Raw genomic sequence first — 17494 nt, forward strand, 5'->3', positions numbered from 1 at the left:
TGTGTGCATATGTGCGTGTGTGTGTGTGTGCATATGCAGCGGCAACAGTTGGGCAGCAGCAGCAATCGACTTCGATATCATTTTTACCAACAACAGAGATAAACCATCCTCCTTCCTTTATTTCTCAGCTCCCGCCCCGACTGTGCTCTTTCCCTCTTCCTCGACTTCCCCCATCCCAGCCCTCCGCACGGGTCCCTAAGGAGGGAGGGCAGGATAGCTGTGCTGCAGGCAGGATTCCCCTTTTTTCCGCAGTGACAGGCGGATTCCGGGGCCTCCTCGCCACCCCCTACCCCCGCAGCCACCCCTCAGTCACGATCTCCCCACCCCACCACCGTCGACCCTCTCCCTTCTCTTCCCCGCGCTTCCCCGGGCGATGTTCCAGGCTCAGGCCCCGCCCCTCTCAGCCTCCTCAGCCCAGGTTGCTAGGGCTTGGCGGGGCAACCAAACCTGGCGTGCCAGGAGGCGCGGCGCACGCGTGAGCGCGCAGGCTAGCTTGTATGAGGAACCAACGTTCTTCGGCTTCGGAGACTCGAGTACGAGCGGCGCGAGCACGGACTCTCGGACAAGCGCTCCCTTCTCATTGGCTCCTACCAGAAGGGGGAGGGGGGTTCAAGGCGGGATCGGGCGGAACCTGAGGCGCTTTCCCATTGGTCCGAACGGACCGGCCGGGGCGGGGCAGTTAGCAAATTAGGCTGCGCGTTCGCTTCTGCTAGAGGGCGGGGCAGGAGGTTTCGGTTAGTTGTCTGCTGTTGGGGAAGGTAAAGCGGAGACGGCGTCCTCAGGAGCCGTGGGGTCCCCTGCTAGAAGTGGGGGACTCGGCAGGGTGAGTAGTCGCGCCGACACCCGCCCGCCAAGCCTTTTTACCCTCACATCGGCCCCGCGTCCACCCAGCTTCTCCCGAGAGTGGGGACCCACCCGGTCCCCCGGGCGGACGAGAGAAGGGGCGGCGGCGCCGGTCCCCCCGGAACGGGGCGACGCGGTGAGGGCGTCCCAGCCCGGAGTAGCCCCTCCTCAGCGCTCTCTCGCGCTTCTGGAAGAGCTTCCCCCGAGGGGCTGGGGCTGGATTTTGGGGTGTGGGGAGGCGAGAGGGTTTGAAAGAGGGGCGGCGGGTCGAGGCCGCCCCGCGGTGCTCCCCTCAGCGGCGGGTCTGCGGCGTCCCCGCCCTGCCGCTTCCGCGGCAAGAGCTCCCCGGGGCTTGCGGCGAGGGAAGCCCCTTCCCGCTGGTGCCGAGGAGGTGCCTGCGCGCCAGAATCCCCTGCCCTAGTTCGGAGGGAGCCCGAGACTCGCTAGGGGCCGCCACCCGCGGCCCCGGCCCTTCTGACCTTGGCTGCTCGCAAGGGTGGGCGAGTGACCCGCCGCCGGCCCCGCGGCTCCGCAACCTCCCCGGAACAAGTTTCAGGCGATGCTGTGAAGTTCGCGACTGGCATAGTAGGGGGAAGCAGAATGGCCCTTTCTCAGACCTTCATACCCTTTGGACCCTCATAGAAATCGGATTCTGAGGTTTGGAACCGTCTCCCAGAACGAACAGGTCCTCCTGGCATTGACACATTTTGTGCCCACGTTGGGGGAAAAAATAACCTGAACATATTTCAGTGTAAAGGCAGATTTTCCTTGAGGGTTTTGTTTTTCGCTTCACTTCAGTGTTAAAGCACAGATGCCTGAATAAGAAAAGCCTGACCTTAGTATCTCTACAGTGAGATTAGACCAGTGCTGTGATATTTAAGTAGTTGCAGATCGGTATTGTGTTAGCACAATATATTTTAATTGACTGGAATTTAAGCTGATTTTAGAAAGTATTGTTGACACCGAATGATTTCTTTCTGTGCATCTGAATTCGGTTTGTTTGAACGTAATGGTTGTATAGTTAATGTCAAAGATTGCAGTTTGTCCGAGAGCATTTGTCTGAAACAGGAGACAGATGTGTATAGAACAGGATTATCGTTTTAGGTAACATCTGCTGGAACATTTCCAGCTTGTTTCTTTCTTACTGTAGCGTTACTGAAAAGACGTCTTCACCGAGGCTATTCGGAATTACATGTGAATGACACTTAGATGTAAATTTGTTTTTATTTCCTTTAAGTGTTTTAAAATGTTTTGGTCACAAAATGTGAAGAGGCGACATTTACTTGTTATTGTATCTTTAGTGTTGAAGGGGATAGTATGATCTTATGTTTAACAATCCAATTAGGGTCCATTAATAGTAGTTTTTTTTTTTTTTTTAAGGCGTGCTGCTTTTCGAGAATATGATAGGTTGAGTACCTAGCAAGGCTTCTAATTTCTTTATTGAAAGTACTGTTTTAGGATTGAGAATTTTTGGCGTTGACACTGAAACCAGGAATAAGGAAGGCTGCAGCAGTCTTAGCAGTTTGACACCACCAGCAGGTATTTCTGTTGACAAATGCAGAGAAGAGAACATTTGGGAAGGAAATCTTTTTTTCGGGGCGGGGGTAGGGTGGTGGGGTGGGTGGGGTGGGTGGGGAGGTGAGGGTGGGTGAGGGGGGAAGGAGCCAGAATAGAGAAGCTGTAGAACTAATGCTGCCAGCACTGAATGCTGAGCATTTCACAAGTGCAAGGAAACCTACTTAAGGAAAAATTCCGTTTGGCTGTATTAAATAATAGAACTCCAAAAGAGGCATACTAAAAGTTAACCATTCCAAGAGTGTTAATTAATCTGCCATTTCAGAGTAGTTGGGGGTTCCTCAATTGGAGAGGGTATCAAATCTCTTTGAATTGCCTTGCCTTTTTAACATAGTCAATGCAGTGATTAATTTGCTATATGTATATATATCAAATAGTTGAGTATTCCAGTTTTCTTGTTTAGCATATTTCCTAAGCCTACATTTTTTTAAACAAAATCTGATATATATAAATCTGAAATAGAATTCTTTGTCTAGAGAGTAATCTTTTTTTTTTCTGGCTTAGTCTTAAAATTTATTCCTGATTTAGGGGCTTGTGGTTGGCTTCTTTTTTACTCCTTTTTCTCAGGTTTTTGATTTTTACTTATGCAAGTTCCCTAAGTGTGCCTTTGTTTATATTGTAATTTTCTTGGAATTATTTAAATCAGTGTGGCATCTATTGTGTCCCACGGGGTTTTAAAAGGGAAGTCTCCCATTGAAACAAATTGCAGGGCCATCTCACATAGATGGGTAATAGAAGGTTGACTGCGAATCAGATGTATTCGGTTGCACATATGCTGCTTGGGGTTAAGGCAGTTTCAGTTAACGGAAACCAGATTTTACGTGGTGTTTCTACTTTGAAAGTACAGTATTGTTGCATTATAAACTGAAAGACAGAGGTGGAGAAATTCCTTTAAGTATCACCCCTAGCCTGTTTCACCAATGTGTCCAGAAATCTACGACTCTTAACAATAGCTGCATTGTTGGAAATGACAGTGGCTTCTCTTGCAGAAAGTCAACCTTTCATTAGGATTTTCATTTCCATTTACTTTGTAAAAGAAAATTTAGCTTTATCTGAGAAATTGGCTGTAAGAAATTTGTAAAGAGAGCAAGGAAAATAGGTTTTCTTCAACATGTCTGTTAAAATTTCCCATTCTCTCCCCTTCCGTTTTGATAACTGCTGGTGATCTTCATTTCCTCTACATATTAGAAGGTATGCTAACACAGTACCTGGTTTTTGGCAGTTAGTGTGGGGATATGACTTTTTCTTGTAATAAATTGATGTCAAATAATATGAGGCATTTAGGAATAAATTAATTCACATGCATAGATCTAAGACGTGAGGGAAATCTTTTAGATAACCCTTAACTTTGGTATAAGAATAGCACAATTTGAAGTATTGTTGCTTTCTAAGTAGAAAAAGCTATTTACTTAGAATTGGATAATTTTAGATTTTAAAGTTTTTTTTTGACAACATCAATTTTCTTGGTAAAGGGGAAGATAGAATCTCACAGATTCTTTATCGTCTGATGATGGCATCAGTTGGACTACATTTCAACTTAAGACAATAATGCAATTAAAAGACTGCATTTAAACTTTCTGTTTGGAGGTTTCTCTAATTTGCTTTCAATCTCAAGCACAACATTAGAAATCTTTTGTTGCTGATGCACAATTTTAGTGTTCAGATTTTAGGTTTTGATCGTTTTTAGAATTTTTTTTTATGTGTATAGAGCAGTACATGGATGACTGAATTAATCAAAGATCTGGCCTCATTTCTCATTCAGGTTTGTACATTTCTTCATACTGAGATACAAGCTTGGGTGAAATTCTGTCAGTGGGTGTCAAAGCTGAGGTTAAGGACCTTCTACCTAAAGAGACTGATAACATTTAAACATTTCAGATTTGGGAATTAACAAAGTTATTTATTAGTTTAAAAGGACCTACCCCATTCAGGTATTTGAAATTGATTGTCAGTGCTTTGAATTAAGCTCTTAGAAACATTTGTGTTTGAAATAATTCTAATCAGGGTCAGGTTTTGGGTGTGGTCTCTCTTTTGGGCAGTCTTCTCTGTAATAATTATAATATTCCATTTATTGAGCCTTACTGAATGCCAGACACTGTGACAGGTAATTTATTTGCATAAATGCATGTGTGTTCTCACAACATCTCTATAGAAGCAGGTCTTCTTACCTCGTGTATACATGTCAGATGGGCTCAGAGAGGTTAAGTACTTTGCCCAGATTACCCAGCTAGTCATCAGAAGTAGCAAAATTGCCATCCAAACTGGTCTGACTTGAAGCTGTGCTCTTCAAAACCGTGCTTTCTGCTTCTCTTTAGGATACTGATTTCCCAAGCATATTTATTTTTGACACAGGGTCTCACTCTGTCCCAGGCTGGAATACAGTGGTGTGATCACAGCTTGCTCCACCCTCAACCTAGCAGACTCAATCAATCCTCCCACCTCAGCCTCCCTAGTAGCTGGGGACTACAGGCACGTGCTCCCATACCAGGCCAATTTTTCTTTTAATGGAGGTGGGGTCTCATGATGTTGCTCAGGCTGGTCTTGAACTCCTGGGGTCAAGCGGTCATCCTGCCTTGGCCTCTCAAAGTGCTAGGATTACAGGCAAGAGCCACCACCAGGCCCACCCCAAGGGTATTTTGATTTCCTACTGTATATCATGCCTGGGGTGGTACTGAAGGTATACATATGCTTCTTGGAGTTCACAGGCTACATTGGAAAGGCTGCTGGACATTTAATCACACAGGGGGCTTAACTCGGATCGATCAGGACTACTGGAGAGGAGAGTTGGAAGTTCAGACTTTTCTAACAGAGGGTCAGACTTTTCTATCAGAGGTTCTGTTTCTTCATAAATGAAGGTTGTACATAATCATTTATGCTCAAAATGAGGTTGCTGTTTCTAATTAGCTACTTGATATTTCATGTTTCTGCATGTTGCATTATAACTTTTGATGGACTTTGATTAAATTTGCTACACTAACAAAGGCTATGAAGGTACTCCTTGAATTCAATTTGGTGGCTTAGATATACCCTTGAAGTAAAATGGCAGCCATTATAATTTGCAGATGGGCACCTCTGATGTAATTAAGACCAGTGAAGTAAAATCTGTAGGTAAAGTCTACAGAGATATGTTATTGTTGTGTGGTGGTTTTTTTTTGAGATGGAGTCTCGCTGTGTTGCCCAGGCCGGAGTGCTATGGTGCAGTCTTGGCTCACTGCAATCTCTGCCTCCAGGGTTCAAGCTATTCTCCTGCCTCAGCCTCTCAAGTAGCTGGGATTACAAGCACATGCTGCCATGCCCAGCTAATTTTTTTTGTATTTTAGTAGAGGTGGGGTTTCACTGTGTTGCCTGGGCTAGTCTTGAACTCCTGAGCCCAAGCAGTCTACCCGCCTTGGCCTCCTAAAGTGCTAGGATTGCAGGCATGAGCCTGCCATGCCCGGCCCTTGTTGTGTGTTAATACAGAGGTTGGACTCTGAAATTTTTTCTACATGAAAGAAGAACTTTCTGCTATTTAAAGGTTCTTGTGATTAAAAAAATTTTTTTTAATTAAAAATTTTTTTTTTTTTGAGACAGAGTCTTGCTTTGTTGCCCAGGCTGGAGTGCAGTGGCGTGATCTCGGCTCACAGTAACCTCTGCCTACTGGGGTCAAGTGATTCTCTTGCCTCAGCCTCCTGAGTAGCTGAGATTACAGGCACACACCACCATGCCTGGATAATTTTTTTGTATTTTTAGTAGAGACAGGGTTTCACCATGTTGGCCAGGTGGCCAACTCCTGACCTCAGGTGATCCTCCTGCCTTGGCCTCCCAAAGTGTTGGGATTACAGGTGTGAGCCACCATGCCTTTCTATGATTTTTTTTTAAAGCAACACTCATCATTAAGAGAATCAAACAGTTTTGTTCCCTAAAAGAACACTTAGAGGTCCATGTTAGGAAAAAAGAGTACTTAACATCTTTTTCTGTAATCAATGAAAATCACTTTTGTTACTTATTAAAGTTAGAAAGTCCTGACCAATACTGTAAAGCCTCAGGGCCAGAAATAATCTTGGCCAAAGCAGGACCATATTTCTACACAGATGGGACCTGTGTGCAAATTTTGTTGATTTCTTTTTGATGTAATGGAGGTGTACTTTACGTACCATAAAACTCACCTTTTTAGCCTGTCATTCAGTTATTTTTAAGTGAATTTATGAGGTTGGTGTAACTATCATTGCAATCCAGTTTTAGAACATTTCCATCACTCCCCAAAATTCTCTCCTGTCAATGAGTTTTTTTTTTTTAACCTTATTTACTTGTTTCACCTAGACCTCTTTTCTTTTTTTTTGAGGCAAGAGTCTCACTCTGTTGCCCAGGCTGGAGTGCAGTGCTGTGATCTCACCTCACTGAAGCCTCCAACTCCCAGGCTCAAGCAATCCTCCCACCTCAGCCTCTTGAGTAGCTGGAACTACAGGCATGTGCCACTGCACCCAGCTAATTTTTATTTTTGAGATGGAGTCTTACTTCGTTGCCCAGGCTGGAGTGCAGTAGCCTGATCTCAGCTCACTGCAACCTCTGCCTTCTGGGTTCAAGTGATTCTCCTGCCTCAATCTCCTGAGTAGCTGGGATTACAGGCTTGTGCTACCATGCCCGGCTAATTTTTTGTATTTTTAGTAGAGACGAGGTTTCACCATGTTGGCCAGACTAATCTCAAACCCCTGACCTCAGCTGATCTGCCTGCCTTGGCCTCCCAAAGTGCTAGGATTACAGGCATGAGCCACTGCACCCAGCTGGCCCAGCTAATTTCTGTATTTTTAGTAGAGACAGGGTTTCACCGTGTTGCTCAGACTGGTCTCAATCTCCTGGGCTCAAGCGGTCTGCCCACTTTAGCCTCCCAAAATGCTAGGATTACAGGTGTGAGCTACTGTGCCTGGCCAACCTAGATCTCTTTGTCATCAGACATTGACAAATGAAATCATGTAGATCTTAAAAGATGACTGTTTTATTTTGAGACAGGGGTCTCAACTCTGTCACCCAGGCTGGAGTGTAGTGGTGTGATCATGGCTCACCACAGCCTCTACCTCCCCAGGTTCAAGTGGTCCTCCCACCTCAGCCTCCTGAATAGCTGAGACTATAGGCACAGGCCACCATGCCTGGCTGATTTTTTTGTATTTTGTAGAGTTGTGTCCTCATAGTTTTGCTCAAGCTTGTCTTGAACTCCTGGGCTCAAGCCATTCCCCTACCTTGGCCTCTCAAAGTGCTAGGATTATAGGCCTGAGCCACTGTGCCTGGCCTAAAAGATGTCTTAAAAAAATATCTTCTGGAGGCCAGGCACTGTGGCTCATGCCTGTAATTCCAGCATTTTGGGAGGTGGAGGTGGGCGGATCATTTGAGTTTAGAAGTTTGAGACCAGCCCGGCCAACGTGGTAAAACCCCGTCTCTACAAAAAAATGCAAAAATTAGCTGAGTGCAGTGGCGTTCCCCTGTAGTCCCTGCTACTTGGGAGGCTGAGGTGGGAGGTTGGCTTGAGCCTGGGAGGGAGAGGTTGCAATGAGCCAAGATCGTACTACTGCACTCCAGCCTGGGCAATGGGAATGAAACCCTATCTCAAAAAAAACCCCAACAAAAATCAAAATTAAAAATAAATACTTCTCATGCATTATTTCATAATGCTTTTTGTATTTTCAAAGTTTTTGCCTAAACATAATACATAGCAGAATATAAAGGATCATAACTGTAAATGATGTAAATTACCTTGTGTTTATGGCTTAAATTTTATTTTCATTTGATTGTTTTTAAACCAGCAAATAAAATACCACTTTCTTGGTGATATGTTGGGAATGCAGGGAAAAGCAGTGAAGGTAAAAGTAATGTAATTATTGTGCAAGAAGAAGTTACTTTCAAATGTAAGCACACAGGGAAACAAGTGGTTTTCTTGATTTAAAGCTAATAACATTGTGCATTTTATTGTTCGGACTTCTAATCCCCCTTGACAGATCCACACCTAATGCGCATGTCATAGAGCAGGCTTCATCAAATTCAGGTATTCAGACACTTTGTCTCCTTCAGACAGGATTGTAATGGGATTTGGAAACAGCTTAACATGCAGGGTACTATATCTGCCTTTTCCTGCCTGCATCATTTTCTTCTTAGTTACTTCTAGGATGGGCTGGGGAGTAAGGCCAGCTTGGGAATGGAAAGTCTCATCAGCACAGGCTGATCTCCACTTGTGCAGGTTTCTGCCTCTGCTCAGTATATTGCTTGTGTAGACAGACACTGCTGATAGGATAGCTTAGGAATGTTAATTTTTTGGGGTACCTATAGTAGTGGAATGTAATGGTTTGGTTAGAAGTAAAGTAAGTGTTTTGGAAACTGTATCTAACTTTCTTTGCTTTTAGGTGAACATTTCTCTATGAAAGTGACCCTTATATGAACCAGGGAGGTAAATCAGTAACTCCTTGTATGGTAGGTTGTGTCTGGATTTTTAATGGCAAACAGGTTAGACACACAGCACTGGTCTGATATTAATAGTTTACTGTCAATTCAATTATAACTGGTTCAAAATAGGCTTGCTTTTTTTTTTTTTGACCATTTATCAAATGGTAACATGAAATGCTTTCTGCCATTGTAACTAGATTTTGATAGTAAGAACAACTTTGGTTTTTTGGAAGTTAAGAAAACATGTAAAAATAATATATATATTTTTAAAAAGATTGCTTTATATTATTTTAGGTAAGTTGCAATTTTAGATATCAGTTTTAGATTTTGTATTATGGGACAGGTGAGGTGGCTCATGCCTGTAATCCCAGCACTTTGGGAGTCCGAGGTGGGTGGATCACTTGAGGTCAAGAGTTCGAGACCAGCCTGGACAACAAGGTGAAACCCTGTCTCTACAAATAATACAAAAATTGGCTGGGCGTGGTGGTGTACACCTGTATCCTAGCTACTCAGGAGGCTGAGGCAGGAGAATCCCTTGAACCTGGGAGGCAGAGGTTGCAGTGAGCCGAGATCACGCCACTGTACTCCAGCCTGGGCCACAGAGTGAGACTTTGTCTCAAAAAAAAAAAAAAAAAAGAGAGACTGGATGCGGTGGCTCACGCCTGTAATCCCAGCACTTTGGGAGGCCGAGGTGGACAGATTATGAGGTCAGGAATTCGAGACCAGCCTGGCCAACATAGTGAAACCCTGTCTTTACTAAAAATACAAAAATTAGCCGGGTGTGGTGGCACGTGCCTGTAATCCCAGCTACTCGGGAGGCTGAGGTGGGAGAATCGCTTGTACCCAGGAGGCGGAGGTAGCAGTGAGCCGAGACCATGCCATTGTACTCCAGCCTCAGTGTCAGAGTGACTCCGTCTCAAAAAAAAAGAAAAAGATTTTGTATTATGTTTAAAGATTAGATTCTTGGAAATATGAGATTGTATTTTGATAAAGTAAACATTAACAGTCTCATGAGGAAGTTATGGCAGATGAAAAAGGTGGTAAGTAATAGTTGAAGAACAACTCGCTGGCCTGGATTTACCTGATTACCCTGACATTTGCTGATTTTAGAAACTAATTTCCTGATGAGTATAATCCTTCAAAGATTACCAGAGGCCAGGTAAGATGTGACATATCCTGGGATTTATCCACACTCCCAGACACACACCCCACCAAGGTTTGTCAGCCACTTATGGGATGTATTAACTTTAATTGCTAGTAATCATTATTCCTAATATTACCACTAAATTCAAGTTTAGCAGAAGGTGCAAATGAGAAACAGAAGTTTGATTTTAATTGTACTTACTGAAAATAGTTGGGATAGACAAAAGATAATTTTGTGCAGATAGGTATTTTATACTTTGCCAATTATTTCTTTCTCAAATAATCTGTCCTACATCCTGAGGATCTTTCATTCATTTAACAAATGTTACTTAATGAGTATGTACTATGTGCCAGACTGTGCTAGAGACTACATGGAGTGATAAATAAAATGGAAGTAGGCCCTGCCCTCAAATAATTAATTAATTAATTAATTAATTTTTGAGATAGACTCTTACTCTGTCACCCAGGCTGGAGTGCAGGGGAGCGATTTCGGCTAACTACCACCTCCACCTCCTGGGTTCAAGCAATTTTTGTGCTTCAGCCTACTGAGTAGCTGGGACTACAGGCACATGCTACTACACCTGGCTAATTTTTCTATTTTCAGTAGAGACGGGGTTTCACCACGTTAGCCAGGCTGATTTTGAACTCCTGACCTCAAGGGATCCACCCACCTCAGCCTCCCAAAGTGCTGGGATTACAGGTATGATCCACCAAGCCCAGCCAAAGAATTTAGTCTTGAGATGGAGGCAGAGGAGAACTACAGAATACTGTGGGTGTGACCCTTGAACAACGTAGGGGTTGGGGTGCTGACCCTCATGCAGTCAAAAATCCAAGTATAACTTTATAACTCCTAAAAACTTAACTAATAAATAGCCTACTGTTGACCAGAAGCCTTACTGGTAATATAAATAGTCAATCAACACATTATTTTGTATGTTATTTGTAATATATTGTATATTCCTATAGTAAAGTAAGCCAGAGAAGAAAATGTTATTAAAATCATAGGAAGAGAAAAGATATTTACTATTCATTAAGAGGAAGTGGATCATTATAAAGGTGCTCATCGTCTTCACATTGAGTAGGCTTAGGAGGAGGAGGAAGAGGAGGGGTTGTCTTGCTGTCTCAACAGGGACAGAGGCGTAAGAGGTGGAGAAAGTGGGAGGCAGGAGAGGCAGGCATACTCAGTGTAATTTATATTGAAAAAAAATCTGGATATAAGTAGACCCATGCAGTTCAAACCTGTGTTGTTCAAGGGTCAACTGTATATAACAGGGTAAGGTTGGAGAGTCTGTCCTCAGGGAAGAGATAGGAAGGTCACTCTGAGGAAGTAACATTTAAGTGAGACCTGAAAAATGAGAAGGACCTGGTTTAGTTAAGGAAATAAGTTTTCCAGACTGAAGGTGCAAATGTGATGAGGCAAGGTGGGAGAGCTGGGGTTTGCAAAAACAGAACCTTTTAAAGAACTGAAAGAGGGCCGGGCATGGTGGCTCATGCTTGTAATCCCAGCACTTTGGGAGGCTGAGGCAGGCAGATCACTTGAGCCCAGGAGTTCGAGACCAGCCTGGGCAGCATGGCAAAACCGCATCTCTACAAAAACACGAAATGAGGTGAGTGTGGTGGTATGTGCCTGTAGTTCCAGCTACTTCCAGAGAATAAGCTGAGAGGATTGCTTGAGCCTAGGAGTTTGAGGCTTCAGTGAGCCATGATCGTGCCACTGCATTCCACTCTGGGCGACAGAGCGAGACTCTCTCTCCAAAAAAAAGGAAAACACAGAACTGAAAGAAATTTAAAATTACCAGAAAATAGAGAAACAGGCAGTGAAGCAGAAGTTGGCAGCAGGGGCTAGGTCTTGAAAAGGCTTAGTAGGCCATTTGCTGGGATTGTGAACTCGTCCTAAGTCTCCTGGGAAGCGGTTGAAGATTTTAAGCAGGGGTGTGACATGAAATGAAATGCTACAAAACCCAAGAATTTTAGCCTCAATGGAACCATGGTAATTTACCAGGAAGGTCATAATCTCTGCAAGGTAAAATATTCTTCCCTTATTTCATTAAAATTTTTGTAACTCCTTTCTTGGTTGATTGTCGTCTGCAGTACTCTTCATTGTTTTTGTGGAAATTCCCTTTAATTTTCTAAAGGTACCTTTTCTTTTATCCCTCCTCACTGTTAACCTTATATAGGAATGTCATTTCTATTTATAACTGAAATTAGAATATTTTTTCTGACAGCTTTAGCTCTCTTCCATATTTAAACTGAAAATTCTTTGCTGTTTTTTTTTTTCCCTCCAGACACCTTTAATCTGCTTAAGGTATTTAATGTTTTAACAAAGTGTTTCATTAAATGTGCTTTATTCTTTTTTTTTTTTTTTTTTGAGACAGAGTCTCGCTCTGTTGCCAGGTGCCAGGCTGGAGTGCAGTGTCGTGATCTCGGCTCACTGCAACCTCTGCCTCCTAGGTTCAAGTGATTCTCCTGGCTCAACCTCCTAAGTAGCTGGGACTACAGGTATGTGCCACCATGCTCAGCTAATTTTTTGTATCTTTAGGAGAGACGGGGTTTCACCATGTTAGCCAGTCTGGTCTCGATCTCCTGACCTCGTAATCCGCCTGCCTCAGCCTCCCAAAGTACTGGGATTACAGGCGTGAGGCACCACGACCGGCCATTAATTTGTGTGTTATGTGCTTTGCTCTGATGCTTGTACTCTAGCTACATCCCAGGATCTTTTCTACTGTAAGGTCCGTGGAGGCATGGAGTGTTGAGTGTTGTACCCTCAGTATGTGACACATTGCCTGGCACATAGGAAGTGCTCAGTAAACACTTCCCTTATCAAAGGTGCCCCTTTTTGCCCCCCGCATCTCCTCATATCTGTATTTTCTTCCTTGTGCAGTGGTTGCTATATCAAGTGCCTATCTCGTGGATCCTCCTTTCTGCTCACCCTATAGACATGCCTGTCCTGTTTCTAGTCACCTGTGTTAGACATATAATTATTATAATTGGATCCACACTGGTAAATGGGTAGGTGCCAATAGCTCTCTGTGGGGCTCCTGAATCTTTTCTACCAACATTTACAGTACGGCAGATGAAGGGGAAGCCAAAGTTGACAACTACCCCGAGTGATGTCTCTGAGTTTTTTTCCATGATTTATTGTGCGAATTCATTGAAATGCTGAGTTCTTTCCATAATAGGGGTGTGTGTGTGTATCTACGTTGTACAATACAGGCATACTTTGGAGATGGTTTTGGTTTCAGACCACCACATAAAGCAAATATTGCTGTAAAGCAAGTCACACAAATTTTTTGGTTACTGAGTGCATATAAAAGCTTCGTTGGCCAGGCGTGGTGGCTCACTCCTGTAATCCCAGCACTTTGAGAGGCTGATGCAGGCAGATCACTTGAGCCTAGGAGTTCAAGACCAGCCTGGCTAACACGGCAAAACCCTGTCTCTGCTAAAAATACAAAACTTAGCCAGGTGTGGTGGCATACACTTGTGGTCCCAGCTACTCAGCAGGCTGACGTGGGAGGATCACCTGAGCCCAGGCGGATCGAGGCTGCAGTGAGCCATGATTGTGCCACTGCACTCTAGCCTGGGTGACAGAGTGAGACCCTGTCTCAAAAAAAAAAACAAAACAAAAAATCGTTAACAACATTGTTACTTGCATGTATACTGCCCTTATCTCTTCAGGGGTTAGTTTTCAGAAGGGACTATTTGCTTTAAACTACAAACTATAAACTGAATTTCTCCCATAGTTTGATGGTATCACTGGGTGGTGGTGGGGGCTTAGGAGCAAAATGGTATTAGTCATGCTAGGCCTCCTTTTCACTGTCACGTTCGGCTAGATTTGAGCTTTTTGTGGTGTTATGGTTAACCTAGTGTACCCCAGTCTTCCAGTTCTCTTAGAGATGCTTTGTGATCAGGGTGGGAACTGCTTTACCAGAACAGTATCTGTTCCAGTCTAAATTTCAGGTCTCCCCTTCAAAGTGTGCCTTAGTGAGGTGCCTTACATGCTCTTGATTTTCTCCCATTCCTTTCCCAGTAATATTCTGCTCTTATTCTTCCTGGAAATTTGTTTGCTTGGAAGTGGGGTGGGGTGGGGTGGTAGGATGTGGTCTCTGTTCTTGATTAAGCCTGAGTTTCAGGCCTGAGTCTCAAGATCTTGCCCTTTCCCTGGCTGTTGCGGTGGGCTCAATGTGGAATCCTGCCCCTCTCCCAGGACTCGGGTATCTACCCCTCCTCCCTGCTGGTGTGATTTTTTACTGTTGTCTTAAGGGTAGAAGTAACCATCGTCCTTTCACAGTGAAGGTTTGTCTTCCCTAGTGGAGATGGGGAGAGTGATCAGAGGGTAGTGTCTAGTCTTTCAGGCTTAGCTGCTGCTCACCCCCAGGTTTACATCACAATGGGCATACCTCAGAGCTTACCTCAGGGCTCTTTCTTCTGAGTGGGTTGGGTGGGAGGGTTGGTGGAGGAAGACCCTGCAGGACTTTGAGATATCATATCCTCAATTTCTGTGACCTCCAGTGGTTTCACGCTATCTTTTCAGCAAGCCGCATCGGATTTCACTTATCTACTGACACTTCTACCTGAACTCTTCTTTTTGGTGTCCAGCTGTACTCTCCGACAAGTGAGCACATGGTCATCTCCTCTCTCCCTTTAGATACTATTGTTCCCTTGGTTTTTGAGCCAACTGGTTGCTCTGTTAGGTTTAAAGAAAGTCCTGAATTTGAAATTAGTTCAGGTCTTTTTCATTGTAGCTCTCTTATTCCAGGGTTTAAGCCAGAAATGTGGTTACTCTTAGCATTTTAACATGAACATTTCCTTAAGTCTATGCTTAATTATTATTCCTGTCCTCCTGAATAAGACCAAGAGTTTGGAATGAATTACTCCTTAACTTTCAGCCCTTCTTCCATGTTAATGTTATTTACGTGTTAGTTTTGCCTTATTTAAGCCACCTTACACCTATAAAAATAGCGAATGTTTTCTCATTATATGTTGTTCAAGTTTCTTTGCTCACCATTCTCCCTTCCCTCCATTTCTTCCTTCTTGGTTCAGTTTTCTCCTTCTTTATTAAGAAATGTTCTTAAATAATTATTTCAGTAAGGGCTCCTTGATAGTAAACTTGGTCTTGGTGTTTGTGAAAGTGTCTGTACTTCACTTTTTCTCTTGAATGATTGTTGAACTGGGTCTAGAATTTTGGGTTAATTACTTTCCCTGAGTACTTTGATGTTATTCTTTTGTGTTTTTGACACATTTTTAATTTTTTTTAACTTTTATTTTAGGTTTGGGGGTACACATGAAGGTTTGTTACATAGGTAAACACATGTCACAGTGGTTTGTTGTACAGATTATTTCATTTTCCAGGTAATAAGCCCAGTACTCAATAGTTATCTTTTCTGCTCTTCTCCCTCCTCCCACCGTTCCCCCTCAAATGATAATGTTCTCTTGTGTTTTGACAGATTTTTAATTTTTTTTTAACTTTTATTTTAGGTTTGGGGGTACACATGAAGGTTTGTTACATAGGTAAACGTGTCATAGGGGTTATATAGATTATTTCATCACCTAGGTAATAAGCCCAGTTTCCAATAGTTTTCCTTTCTGCTCCTCTCCCTCCTTCCACTCTCCACCCTCAAGTAGACCCCAGTGTCTGTTGTTTCCTTGTGTTCATAAGTTCTTTTCATTTAGCTCCCATTAATTTTTAATTTTGGTGGATATAGGGTCTCACTTTGTTGCCTAGGCTGGTCTGGAACTCCTGGCTTCAAGTGATCCTCCTCAGCCTCCCAGAGAGCTGCAATTACAGGTGTGAGCCACTGCACTTGGCCTAGTTTTATTTGCTAATGAGAAGTTAACAGTTAGTTTAGGTGTAGTTTCTTTGTAGGTAGGTAATTCTCCTCTTGAGCTACCTTTAAGATGTTTTCCTTATTTTTTATTTTTTCATTTATGGTACTTTGGAGTTGCTGTTTATTTCCTTGTTTTTTTTTTTTTTGATCTTCAGGGTTTTTTTTTTTTTTTTGCGATATCTCTAGGTGTGGATTTATTTTATTTATGCTGCTTTTATTCGATGTGTTCCATTAGTCTAAGGACCCCTGATGTCTTCAGCTGTGGGAGAAAATCTTAGCCATTATCTTTTAAAATAGTTTCATCTCTGTTTTCCATTTATGGAACCATTATTTAGATACGTGTTGGGATTTTTCATCACATCCTTCATGTTTAAGTTTTCTTGAATTTACATTCCTATCTCTCTGGGTAATTTCTTGACATCTATCATAAAATTCACTAATTTCCTTTTTAGCTGTGCAGTTAATTTTTCGAGGGTTTCACTGAAAACATTTGACTATAAATAGTCAAATATATAAATATTGATATGCAAATGTACAAATATATATTTGTGCATAAAAATATATATACATGTTTTAGAAATGGGATCTTGCTGTGTTGCCCAGGTTGGTGTTGAATTTCTGGTCTCAAGTGATCCTCCCACCTCGGCCTCCCAAAGTGCTAGGATGTATAGGCACGAGCCACTGTGCCCTGCCTTGACTGTATTTTCAAATTTAAGAATTTCTGTTACATTTTCTTTCAAATCTGCTTTTAAATGTTCATAGGGGCATTTTTTAATTTTTAAAATATAATTTTAAAATATGTTTAAGTCCTCTTTGGATTATTTTCTTAGCTGTAATTTTTGAGGAATGAAATCTCCCATTTGCCTTCCCTTCTGCCTGCCAAGTTTTCTGCTGTTTCTCTATGTGGTTTGCAGTATTTGTCAACTTGAGAATTGTTTGCCTATGCCAGGGTTGTGGGGTGCTCTTTTGTGTGGTTTTGCATTTGTCTCTGGACGGTTTGGGTTCACTGCTTTTAGAGAGGTTTTGGTCTATTCTCAGATGGGTCCTCCAGCACCTAGAAAGTAGTAAATTTGGACTCCATATTTGTGTAGAACAGATTTTTTTCCCTTCTGTTTGAGTCACTTTTTTTTTTTTTTTTTTTTTTTTTTTTTTTGAGATGGAGTCTTGCTGTCACCCAGGCTGGAGTGCAATGGCGCTATCTTGGCTCACTGCGACCTCTGCCTCCTAGGTTCAAGCAACTCTCCTGCCTCAGCCTCCTGACTAGCTGGGATTACAGGCACGTGCCACCAGGCCCAGTTCATTTTTGTATTTTTAGTAGAGACAGGGTTTCACCATGTTGGTCAGGCTGGTCTTGAACTCCTAACTTTGTGATCCGCCTGCCTCAGCCTCCCAAAGTGATGGGATTACAGGCATGAGCCACCACGCCTGGCCTGTTTGGGTCACTTTCTATGCACAGCCCTGGGCGGGTGTTTGAGAATTGTTTGCCTATGCTGGGCTTTTCTTTTTTCCTTTTCTCTCAAGGGCAGTCCTTTATGTCTTTGTCTTTGTGCTGATGGTTCACCTCCAGCTTCTTTCCCATGCACAGGCTTCAGGCAACTGCTCTGTGGCTCTGTGTCTCCACCCAAATCTAACCTCGAATTGTAATCCCCATAATCCCCACATGTGGAGGGGAGGGACTAAGTGGGAGGTGATTAGATCAC

At 43.1% G+C, this 17494-nt stretch overlaps 1 protein-coding gene across 8 annotated transcripts in view; it reads left to right on the forward strand.

Moving 5' to 3' along the window:
• The first annotated feature begins 733 nt into the window (after positions 1 to 733).
• Positions 734 to 17494, forward strand: part of CDKL5 (cyclin dependent kinase like 5) — a 196521-nt gene continuing 179760 nt past the window's right edge. For 5 of the 8 annotated variants that reach the window (XM_078362839.1, XM_078362836.1, XM_035289042.3 and 2 more), the window contains exon 1: positions 734 to 823. The gene's annotated coding sequence lies outside the window, so the exon portion shown is untranslated. Of the gene's footprint in view, positions 2383 to 12344; positions 12469 to 17494 lie in introns of all 8 variants that reach the window. The other 3 variants (XM_078362837.1, XM_078362841.1, XM_078362838.1) reach the window with 2 other exon arrangements.

Source organism: Callithrix jacchus, chromosome X, assembly GCF_049354715.1.
Source record: "Callithrix jacchus isolate 240 chromosome X, calJac240_pri, whole genome shotgun sequence".
Classification (NCBI taxonomy): domain Eukaryota; kingdom Metazoa; phylum Chordata; class Mammalia; order Primates; family Cebidae; genus Callithrix; species Callithrix jacchus.